The sequence below is a fragment of the Carcharodon carcharias genome, chromosome 5, assembly GCF_017639515.1.
Source record: "Carcharodon carcharias isolate sCarCar2 chromosome 5, sCarCar2.pri, whole genome shotgun sequence".
Classification (NCBI taxonomy): domain Eukaryota; kingdom Metazoa; phylum Chordata; class Chondrichthyes; order Lamniformes; family Lamnidae; genus Carcharodon; species Carcharodon carcharias.
In genome coordinates, this window is record NC_054471.1 from 63,680,027 (window position 1) to 63,692,801 (window position 12,775).

The following is a 12,775-nucleotide window of genomic DNA, read 5'->3' on the forward strand; positions in this document are numbered from 1 at the left end:
TCAGAAAGTAGGCCTTGGCCCCAGGATGCATCTGTCAATTCAACTTCGAATAGTTTGTGTGATGGCTAAATGAGACAGGATAAGACTGTCATGGCAGCTTTCCATGTTCTGTGTATTGATAGGTAGTGATTATTGCAAGGAACACACAGGCAGTCTGAAAATGATCTGATGTTTCATGAACACCACCAATGGCCAATATTGCCCAATAGATGTTGTTTATTAGACACGGGTATGGCTGTGGTGATATATTTTGGCTACATACATTAGTCATAGTAGGAAATCCTTTATTACCTTTATTCTGTGAGTGGAAAATGTACTTTATATATACACTGTGCTCAAACATCAAGCACATTTAGTAACCAAGGAAGTACAGTCTTCATAAATGATTTTTTAAAAAGTGCACTCTAGAATTTTACCATTTTAAGAACAAAAGGCCTGCATTCATAGAGCTTTTCACAACTTCAGAACATCCCAAAGTGCTTTACAGCCAATTAAGTACTATTTGAAGTACTGCTGTAGGAAACACAGCAGCCAATTTACATACAGCAAGATCCTATAAAGAGCGATGTGATAATGGCAAAACATTCTGTGTTTAGATGTTGCTTGAAGGTTAAATACTGGTCAGAACACCAGGGAGAACTTCCCTGCTCTTCTTTGAAATAGCGCCACAGTGTCTTTTATGTCCACTGGAGCTGGCAGATGGAGCCTTGGTTTAAGATCTCACCCTAAAGCTGGCATCTCCGGTAGTACAACACTCCATCAGTACCTACTATCTCTGACTCAATTATGCCACCAACTGAGCCATGGAAACAAAGGTACAAAAAGATTAGGCTACATGTAATAAGTTGTGTAAATTAGATCACATGCCCAACAATAGTATTTAATACCTATTTTAAATCAGAAATAATATTAGTCAAAGCTGAATTCCCAATTAGCTCCATGAGCTAATGTATTGAATAATATTACCTTGGGAAAGCCAGTAACTTGTGTGTACATAATTAAAAGGCTTCTATTCAGCCCAGAAACCATCGGTTGTATACCATTCATGTGCTAAGATGACTCAAAATTGAGTTTCCCAGATGAAGAGAAACCAATGAAATCAGTCAATACACTTTTTGAATATCTTTTGGTTATAGGTTCCTCTGTCTCAGAGGATTCTTTTCCTTACAAATAGTAGTTAAACATTCCAAGATTCTAATAGCATCTGTTAATGAATATAACACAAAGCAAACTCACCCAGCCCATCTTTTATCTGTTCAACCCCCAGCCTATTTCATTTGAACCTTCCTATTTATTTTTAGCTGGCTAGCGTTAGTCTTCTCCCCGTTTAGGTGTTCCTACTATGGGTGACATTATCTTTAAAAGAAACTTTCTTAAAGGGCCCAGACCCTTTTTCTGGAATTAGGGCCCTCATCAGCTTGCAGCTGACATACTGATCTTTAATCACCCTGCTACACCCTTCAGTGGCCAAGTTGTTCCTTAACCAGGTAAGATGCAAAACAAATGGCACAATAAAAATATAATAAATTTGCAAAAAAATCAATTGAAATTGCTCAGGAAAATGATCACAACTTTTGGCTCAATTCTTTTCTTTCCCCACCAGATCTATCCTATTATTTCTTAACTCCATCCCATTAACCCTGTTCCTCTGTTATTATGATTTCCATTTATTGTATGCCCTTGCATTTTTTCACAACAAAGTACTTAATCATCTCAGGAATTCTATTGCAATGCAGGCATTGTGATCTCTCCCTAGATCAACTGTACAAATTAAATGATCTAGAAATTCTGTGGAAAGAATTGCACCCAGTAGAGGTGCCCCTTGCACTAAATATGTGCAAACAAAATATTTGTGATCAAGCCATTGGTCATCATTCATTGTGCTTCTGGTGATTTATTGCTGATGATAACATTAAGGCTTCCAGTTAGGTAATATTACCTTAATAAAAACAGCCATTATTTAAACAAAGTAATTGATCAAAGTAAATTGTTTATGACAACGAGTGTAAAGAATAGAAACTAGCATTTAAAGTTACAGTTTAAAGTTAAAGTTACACCAATACTAGCTGAACAACTTATGAGAAGTTAAAGGGGACAACTTTGGTAATGCCACCAGTGTATTAACAATCTCTGGTCCTCAAAGTGTCTGAAATATTATTGCAGAGCCCCATATTACTAGACAATCTCATGAAGCTGGCTGAAAGAGCAGAGAATGGTGATGACTGTGTAATGTTCCCTTGTAGCTGGGTAGCCAAAAGTTTTAAAAGAGAATAGAGTTCAAAGTCCAAGGTTCAAAAATGACTCTTCTCAGATGATAAATATCACACACAAACTCAGAGTTATATGTAATTACATAACAGCACATTCTGGAACCAACCAGGGAGCAGGTTATATCAGGCTTGGTATTGTGTAATGTGGCGGGATTAATTAATGATCCCAGAGTAAAGGCACCCCTAGGTAGGAGCGACCATAACATGATTGAATTTTACATCCATTTGGTCTAAATAAGGGCAATGAATGTGGGCATGAAAGCTGAGCTGCTGAAGTGAACTGGGATACTAGGCTAGGGGATAATTCAATAGAGAGGCAGTGGCAGGCATTTAAGGGGATATTTCTGAATACTCAGAATAGGTATATTGCTAGTATAAAAAAAAATCTAAGGAGACGACTCATCATCCATGGTTAGCTATAGAAGTTAAGGAAAGCATCAAACTTAAAGGAACTGCACAAAGATGAGTGGCAGGTCAGATGATTGGTCAGAATATAAAGAATGGCAGAGAATGACTAAAAGGTTAACCGGGAGAAAGAAATTAGAGTATGAGAGGAAGTTAACTAGAAATGTAAAAATAGATAGTAAGAGTTTCTACAGGTAGTTAAAAAGGAAAAGAGTAAATAAAGTGAATGCTAGTCGCCTAGAGAGTGATGATAGGGAATTAATAGTCGATAATAAGGAAATTGCAGATGAAATTAACAAATATTTTGCTTCTGTCTTCACTATAGAAGATACAAAAATTCTGATAACAGCTGTAAATTAGGAGGTGGAAGGGAGAGAGGAAATTGGTGAAATTACAATCACTAGGGAAGCGATACTGAGCAAACTCATGGAACTGTGGGCTGACAAGTCTTCAGATCTTAAAAGAGGTGACTAATGAGGTAGTAGATACATTGGTGTTAATTTTCCAAAATTCTCTCGATTCTGGAAAGGTTCCATCAAACTGGAAAGTAGCAAGTATAACCCATGTATTAAAGAAGGGAGGGAGGCAGAAAACAAAACTATAGGCCAGTTTGCTTGACGTCTGACATGAGGAAGGTGTTAGAATCGATCATGAATGAGGTTATAGTTGGGTAACCGGAAAGAATCAGCATAGCTTGTGAAAGGGAAATCACATTGAACCAATTAATTGGAGTTCTTTGGAGGTGTCACAAAGGTTATTGCAGAAAATAAAAGCTCATGATGCAAGGGGTAACACATGCGTGTGGATAGAACATTGGCAGGCTGGCTGGCAGAAAGCAGGGAGTAGGCATTAATTGGTCTTTTTCTGGTTGGCAGGATGTGAATAGTGGAGTCCCACAGGGGTCTGTGCTGGGGCCTCAATTTTTACAATTTATATCAATGACTTAGATGAGGGGAGTGAAAGCATGGTAGCTAAATTTGCAGATGACACAAAGGTAGGTAGGAAAATATGCTGTGAAGTCATTCTCTGCCATAAGGAGATTGCAGACAGATATAGATAGGTTGAGTGAGTGGGGAAAAATCTGGCAGATACGGTATGCAGGAAAATGTGAAGTTGTTCACTTTGGCAGGAAGAATAAAAAAGCAAAGTATTACTTTAACAGAAAATGACTAGAACTCTAACGTACAGAGGGATCTAGGTGTTTTAGCGCATGAATCACAAGAGGTTAGCATGGAGGTACAGCAAGAAATTAAGACTAATGGCATGCTACCCTTTATTACAAGAGGAATTGAACATAAAAGTAAGGATGTAAAGCTTCAATTATACAGGGCATTGGTGACATCACATCTCAAATACTGTATGCAGTTTGGTCTCCTTATTTAAAGAAGGATGTAAATGCATTGGAAGCGGTTCAGAGGAGATTTACTAAGTTAATACCTGGAATAAGCGGGTTGTCTTATGAGGGTAGGTTGGACAGGCTGGGCTTGTTTCCACTGGAATTTAGAAGAGCGAGGGGTGATTTGATTGAAGTGTATAAGATCCTGAACGGTCTCAACAAGGTGGACATGGAAAAGGTGTTTCCTCTTGTGGGTGAGTCCAGGACCAGGGAGCACCATTTTAAAATTAGGGATTGCCCTTAAAGGACAGAGATGAGGAGACATCTTTTTCTCTCAGGAGGGTTGTGTGACTTTGGAATTCTCTGACTCAGGTGGTGGTGGAGGCGGGGTCGTTGAATATTTTTAAGGCAGAGGTAGATTGATTCCCTTGCCTAACAAGAATCTAAGATTATTGGGGGAAGATGGAAATGTGAAATTCAAAACACAAATAGATCAGCCATGATCTTATTGAATGGCGCAGCAGGCTCAAAGGGGCCGAATGGCCTACTTCTGCTCCTATTTCATACATTCATAGAATTCACAGCGCAGAAATGGGAAAATTGATACTTTTTTAGTATCAGAACCCAAAAAGGCAATAGTCTGAACACTGCCAGGAAAAGAAATCTGAAAGGGCAGCTGATAAATGGCAGGTGTCATTCATGGAACAATCTGAAATGCATAAAGAGACATAAGCAAGGAGTCATAAAATTTTGCTTCAGTCCTTACTAATTTTGAAACATCACCTCCTGTGGTTTAGTAATTTGGTCCAAGGCCAGCTGAGCTGTAAATCTCTTAATTCAATATCTGATCTGTAATGAATTGACTGATCTCTGCTGTGATGGCAGTAGATACAGGATCTGAGGCTAATTGTAGTGTCAATAGGAGAGGGGAAAGCAGCTCTTTATTACTATTCACAAATCCTACCCAAGTGTGCATGTGTGCAAGATTCAGTTCTGCTCTGATGTTTACTGTAATCAAAAAGCAAGTTCACATTCACTGTCTAGATTTATAGATGAAGATTTGCCATTTAGAGTCAGAGGCCAGAATTTAACCTTCCACCCACAAACACCCCCCCATGTTTTTAGGTGGGCCATGGGGAAGAGCGTGAAACTGTAGGGACGGGATTCCCTCCGGGTTCCTACCGGCCCTGACCTCACAGCAAGTTTACGCTGGGGTGGGCAAGGCCTCAGATGGGAAGCCCCCACTTGCCCCAGTTGAGGCTGTTACGAGCCATTTCCCGCCCAGCCTCAATTTTTAGGCTGGCGGGTGGATTGTAGCTCCATGGGGGAAAGCCTAAAATAAAGAAAGTTAGATCTCAGGGAGGAAGGGGGTGGGTGGGGGAGGGGCAGCTGGCTGTGGTGAGGTGCTCCATTAGAAGTACCCTTCTGACTGGGGCCGCCCTCCCCTTAAAGCCCGGTGACCTCCAGACCTCCATCCTCTCTCTCTCCCCCCCCCCCCTCCTGGTCTATTCCTCGATCACCCCTCTCGTGACCCCCAGACCTTCCCTACCCTCCGCTCTCTGGGACCCCCAACACTTAACTGGTTCTCTGGTTTGCAGGACTTGGCCTCAGGCAGTTCCATGCAGTTCCTCTTCTGGTCACTGGAGTGCTATTGCTGCAGGGACTGGAGGGGCTGGCCAATCAGATTGGCAGGCAACTTTCCAAGGTGGGACTTCCTCCCAAGTGAGAGGTGGAAGTCCTGCCTACTGCCAATCAATGCTCATTTATGTGTTAAACAGTTGCAAAGCAGCTGGAGTCGGAGGGGATGTGTTCCTAAAAGTTCAGGCCAGAGAGTGATCGTGGCTCAGGTGGGAACCATTTCACCTATCAAGTCCATGCTCGCTCTCTGTCCCCTTCCACCACTCTATTCCCATGGCCCTGTAATTTTATTTGCCTCAAGTGCCCATTCAATTTCTAATTGAAATCATTCATCAGCTCTCCTTCTACTTTTTTGGCAGGGAGAGAGGAAGGCTTTGAAGAGTGACTAGTGTCTTGGCAATGAGTCAATGTCTTCAGGTCTGGAGATGGGGGCGGAGGTGGTGGGATTGAGTAAGGATAAAAATTGGAAAGATAAAAGGAAGTAAGAAGCAGGCTGTCTCCTGAAGATTCAGGGCACGAAGTGTTGTAAAGGCAGTTTACCTGACATTCCCATATGCAATACAAAACATCCCTTGCCTAGGGGCATCAGTATACAATTCTAAAGAACAGTATAGTTAAAAAATCTCACAGCAGACCCATATTAAGGCAACAAGAAATTTTATATCTCAGAGCAGTATTATCGTAACAATGCAAGGAATTACAATTGTGATTACAATTCAGACCCCATAGAAAGTGAATTGAAATCAGCTTTATTAATTCAAATGAGATTTGCTCCCTAATAATTGATTTTAATTAATTAGTATTTTGATCATTGATTTATGCTAATAACATGTAATTAATAGTTGGGAAATGATAAGAAGTAACTTAAGTATCAAATTGGAATTGGTTGCAAATGTGTGATAAAATTATCTAGTGCAAGATAATCTAGCAGCATCAGAAATAATTATATTAGATTTTCATGTTAATACTTTGCTTAATGAATAAAATAATAAATTTTATTGTGGTCAGACATACACTAGCAGTGGGTTTCAGACCTTACAGACATTCATAAAATAGGTTATTTTGCACGAGTATTGGAGTCTCCTCAATTTCTGATCTTCAGCTCTGGATAACAAAATATTCAATTCAAACAGATTCAAAAGCAAGCTCAAGAAGATTTTCCCATAAATGCTGGTAATGGTGATGATTGAAATTAGTTCCATTTGCCAGGAATGTGACTAAACTGGCCTGGAATTTGGCAGTGGGCATCGCTCTTACACTGGGATAGCCAGAACAATACAGGGGTAGCCAGCAAACATAATCTAGGTGGACTTTGATGTTATCATCAACTGAAAATGGAAGAAAAAATGAAGTTTCATTCTCCAATACTGTCATCACTCACCCAATATAGCAGTAAAAACCCCGCTAAAAGCTAGCTTTGGTCAGGTAATCATAATCAAGAACTGGTGAAACGAATCCATCCAGGACAGCTGGCTTAGAATCTCAGTTAAGGCTGGGACATGAACTGAATTTCTCCAGTTGGAGAGCCCCAGGTATTTCACTGCTGCAGCTACAAGCTATCAACTAACTCCCCACTCACCAATAAAAAATTACTTAAGATTGGACCATATGTTTTCTTCACACAATACTGCTGTTCTGTAATATTTATTTAAACCCCCTTTTTTGGAAGGAAAATCCTCTTATTGCTGGAAAATTCCAGTCTGCTTCTTAGGAATTATCTTTGTTCCCCATATTAAAATGCATTTGCAGTTTGCTTTATTTTTGCTCAAACCTCCCTTTCTCTCTCTCTCTCTCTCTATGTGTATGTGAGAAAGTTGCTAAAGTTGAAAACAACTTATATTTATATAGTGCCTTTAAAGTAATGAAACATCCCAAGGTGCTTCACAGGGGAATTAAGGGGATTGTGGCATCAAAAAGCCCTAGCAAAACTGGAGTCAATGGGAATCGGGAGAGGGGGGGAACTCCATTGGTTGGAGTCATGCCTAACACAATGGAAGATAGTTGTGCTTGTTAGAGGTCAATCATTTCAATTCCAGGACATCACTGCAGGAGTTCCTCAGGGTAGTGTCCTCAGCTCAACCATCTTCAGTTGCTTCATCAATGACCTTCCATCAAAAGGTCAGAAGTGGGGATGCTCGCTGATGACTGCACAGTGTTTAGCACGATTCGCAACTCCTCAAATACTGAAACAGTCCATGTCCAAATGCAGCAAGACTGTGGTCATCATGTCTTGCAGTGGGTCTTGAAACCAGAGCTTCTGATCCAGATGTCAGGGCGCTACCACTGGGCCACAAGGCCATCCATCGCCTTAATAACCAATACTAAAAATAAAATATTTTGTACATCGGGTGTATTTTCATTTACAGTATTAAACTTAACTATAAAATTGTTTATGTGCTTTTAATAACCTATCCAATATGATTTGCCTCCCAAAGTCTATTCTTCCTCAATGACATAAAACTTGAGTTTTGCTCCTTTCTTGGAATTTCCTTTATTGAACTGGCCTTTCCTGTATTACGAGAATTTCTTCAGAGTTTCTATTGCTGTAAATTTAGAAGTTACTGGGAGGCAGGAGAAAAATACATATTAAATAGGAAGTATAATGAATAGGGATAAAACAAGAATAGAAAACAACTTATATTTATATTGTGCCTTTAATGTAATGAAACATCCCAAGGTGCTTTACAGGGGAATTGAGACAAAGTGTGACACCGACCCACACAAGATATTACATCAGATGGCCAAAAGCTTGGTTAAAGAGGTAAGCTTTAAGAAGTGTTTCAACGGAGGAAAGTGAGGTAGCGAGGTGAAGAGCTATAGATGGTGGCTGGTGGTACAATTTGGATTAGGAATGCACAAGAGGCCAGAATTAGTAGCAGCTAAGCAGAAACTGCACAGGGGAAAGTCATGCGATATTACGGAGGTGGGGAAAGGCGGTCTTAGATATAACACAAATACGAGTTCGGAAACTCATCTCAGGATCAAAGGTTGCAAACATACTGGTTTAGGTTCAGACTTTTGCCAGGTAGAGGGATAGAGTCAGTACTTAGGGAACAAAGGGAATGGGAAACAAAAACAATGGCTTCAATCTTCCCAATATTTAATTGGATGCAACTTAGCAACGGGGAAGGAGTCAAAGTGGTGGTGGTGGAGAGATAGAGCTGGGTGTCATTAGTGTACATGTGAAAGATACTGAAGTCTGTGAATGAACAAAGAGAAACCTATGAGTAGTGATTCATAATTACCTGAAAGGGTAGGTAAATCAAGCCATAAAAAAAGACTAATAGAAAAGAATTGGAAAATAGTTTGTGAAAGGTTTATTCAAAAACACTGAAGTAATTTGTTTCAGAAGGAAAGAACAAACATGCAGAGTGTTAAATATCTACTCCCTCCATGTGAAATTGACTGCCTTTGACATCAAGGCAGTATTTGATTGATTGTGGCATCAAGAAGCCCTAGCAAAACTGGAGTCAATGGGAATTGGGGGCAGGGTGGAACTCCATTGGTTGGAGTCATGCCTAACACCAAAGGAAGATGGTTGTGCTTGTTGGAGGTCAATCATTTCAATTCCAGGACATCACTGCAGGAGTTTCTCAGGGTAGTGTTCTCAGCCCAACCATCTGTTGCTTCATCAATGACCTTCCTTCCATCAAAAGGTCAGAATGTTTGCTGATGACTGCACAGTGTTTAGCACGATTCGCAACTCCTCAGATACTGAAACGGTCCACGTCCAAATGCAACAAGACCTGAACAACATCCAGGCTTGGGCTGAGAAGTGGCAAGTAACATTTGTGAACCCAAGTGCCAGGCAATGACCATCCCAACAAAGGAGAATCTAACCATCGTCCCTTGACATTCAATAGCATTACTGTCACTGAGTGCCCCACTATCCATATCCTAGGAGTTATCATTGACCAGAAACTGAACTGGACTAGCTATATAAATACTGTGGCTACAAGAGCAGGTCAGAAGCTAGGAATCCTGCGGCGAGTAACTCACCTCCTGCTCCTCAAAGCCTCTCCATCATCTACAAGGCACAAGTTAGGAGTGTGATGGAATACTCTCCACTTGCTTGGATGAGTGCAGCTACAACAACACTTGAGAAGCTTGATACTTCTTCAGGACAAAGCATCCCGCTCAATTGGCACCCCATCCACAAACATTCACGCTGTCCACTATCAACAAATAGTGGCAGCAAATGTACCATCCACAAGAAACCCTGCAGTGACTCACCCAGGTCTCCTTAGGCAGCACCTTCCAAACCCACAACCAGTACCATCTAGAAGGACAAGGGCAGCAGATACATGGGAACACCGCTATCTGGAAATTCCCTTCCAAGCCACTCACCATCCCGACTTAGAAATTTATTGCCAGTCCTTCACTGTTGCTGGGTCAAAATCCTGGAACTCCCTCCCTAACAGCACTGTGGGTGTACCTATAGCACATGGACTGCAGCGGTTCAAGAAGGCAGCTCACCACCACCTTCTCAAGGACAGTTAGGGATGGGCAATAAATGCTGGTCTAGCCAGCGACGTCTACATCCTGTAAATGAATTTAAAAACGCCATGACCATAAAGTGCATCAATAGGAGGATTTATTTACTGTCCAGCCCCCACACTTGCCACCTTGCTAATTGATCAACACATCACAGACAAAGGCACAAGGATTGTCTAAGGACCCAGATGAGTCCTTCCCATCAGGAACCAGTGAACTTGGTCTACTTGACTGTACCTCAATTGTCTCAGGACTGGTGTAGGATATTGCAAGATTCTTATGCAGAAGTGGAGATACAGCCAGACAAATTCTGTTGACTGACTGAGGAGGTATCCCAAGTGATGAAACATCTCCTAGACTGCCATCTGCTACAAGAGCCACACAGCCCTGAAGATCTGAACATCTTCAACGCTCAAGCTAGAACCTTAGCAAGGGAAGGTAGAGAGTGAGTGAGAGACTGGCATGCAGTTATTTATTGCCATGGAGAGATTCACATGACCCTCTTGGAATAGGTCATTGTGTCAAGCTGCTTAATGCAAATTACAGTGATTGTTTGCTGCAAACACACAGTAAACTGGTGACAAAAGACCTATAATAATCCTGAACAAATTGCACATAGTGGAAAAAAAAACTTGTAACTTGCCTATCTCTAGTGTCATTGAAATGTTAACTAAACCATATGGCACAATCTAAAAAAAATCTTTGCATAACCAGCTAACCAGACAAATCACATAAGACCAAGTCGCAAGTAGTCACATGAATGAAGATATTTCTGGTATCACACTGCTGCCCATGACATGTTCTCTTCAAGACATTTGTAGCTTACTGTGAATCAGTGTTGGAAAGTCAGCTGCAGCTGATATGATATCATTTTGCCATTGTTATACCATGACACCAAGAACATAATCTGAATTTCCCTTGAGAGATGAGTGTTAGAAATAGTTTTTAATGTCACTGGAGGAAGCTATCACATCATTGAGGAATCTAGGCCTTGAGCATCTATATATTAAAGTTTCTCACAAGAGCACAACTAATAGATAACATCAACTATATAACACTAAAACTAAAATGTATGGGCATTTAATGGTGACTAGCCAATGACAAAAAAGGGAATATTAAATACAGTCTCTATCACTTAAACCAGCTATGCTATGAAGTGCAGTCACCAATCATCAGGAAATGGTGCTAATTATTTGCCAGTACCATAGGAGTGAATTGCAAAGGCATTGCAAATAATCTATGAAAACCACTGGCTATTTCAGATAGTTAATTAATTTTATAGCGCCACTAATTTGCAGAAGCACCACTAATCCACAGATTTTACCAAGTTAACATTCTCTGCTTATTTCATGAAAAATCTACTCTTCAAGCAGATTTAATCAGCTGTTCAAATCTGGTCATCCAATTATCTTAGTGATGAGATTCTTAGCATTGGTATTGATTCCGAGACAACTGCTAACAGTTACATGAGGCAACTGGGGACTCGAGCATTCTGCATCAAACCTTTCAAATTTGCATGTGAAAGTTTTCCATGAGAGAAAAATATTCTGATAGCCAGATGAGGTTATGGGTGTGGCTGTGCCATTTATTATCTTCAACTACACCACTTTGCTCTATTACTACAACTCATTGTGGTATCACTTAACTACATACAGCAGGCAAATAGTGTTAAATGCCATTGCATCTGCTATAAGCCGTGGTAACTAACAGTTTCCTGCATTGGTCCTTAAATTCTGTTGGGGTTCTCGGTGTCTCGCACCATAACTTAAGTGGGAGACTGATAAAATCCCCAGGAAAACAGCATCAATGGTCATTCATACTGGTTCTCTGGGGACACCAGCTACCGGAGACCGGAATACATGGAATTTCAGGTCCATGATCATTAATGGGGCCAGAAAATCTAAACGCTGATCATACTATTTATACATCACAAAAATTTCCCAATATCTATGTTGGTTTGTAACTCAATCTATCTGTCTAGCCATGTAAAATAGGGGCCCTATTAAGGCTAAAATAGGGCTAAAATAGTTAATTAAAAAGCTTTATGCCAAGCATTCAGTCAGTGGCATTGTTTTTTTTAGCAATCCATAATGTATTTCTAGTAGAAATCCTCCTTTACTTATGCTGTTTGGAGAATAGTGGAGTGATCCCACAAAGGCCAGGTTGCACCAGGGGGAAACATCTGCTGGTACATTCACCCACATTTACAGGTAGAAGCACACTTCTTTGGAAATTAGTGTGCCACTCTCTATATAGGTATTCCCACGCATCTGCTGCACTTTTCTCTAAGTGGTAGAGGTTTTATTTATTCTTTCCTGGGATGTGAGTGTCACTGGCAAGGCCAGCATTTTTTGCCCATTGCTCATTGCCCTTGAACTGGATGCCTTGCCACACCATGTCAGAGAGCAGTTAAGAGTCAACCACATTGCTGTGGGTCTGGAGTCACACATAGGCTGGTCAGACAAGGTAAGGACAGCAGATTCCTTCCCTAAAGGACATTAGTGAACCAGATGGGATTTTCAATGCCAATCAACAATGGTTTCCTAGTCACCATTAGAGGGACTAGCTTTTCAATTACACATTATTAAATGAATTTAAATTCCACCAGCTGCCATGGTGAGCTTTGAACCCT

The 12,775-nt window shown here is 40.6% G+C and overlaps 1 long non-coding RNA gene across 1 annotated transcript; it reads right to left on the reverse strand.

The window, feature by feature from the left end:
• Positions 1 to 279: 279 nt before the first annotated feature.
• Positions 280 to 5,663, reverse strand: LOC121278304. The gene is made up of 2 exons (XR_005943097.1): positions 5,592 to 5,663; positions 280 to 796 (listed from the first exon to the last, which is right to left on the reverse strand). It is a non-coding gene; the product is annotated as an uncharacterized LOC121278304 (long non-coding RNA).
• Between the last annotated feature and the right edge of the window lie 7,112 nt (positions 5,664 to 12,775).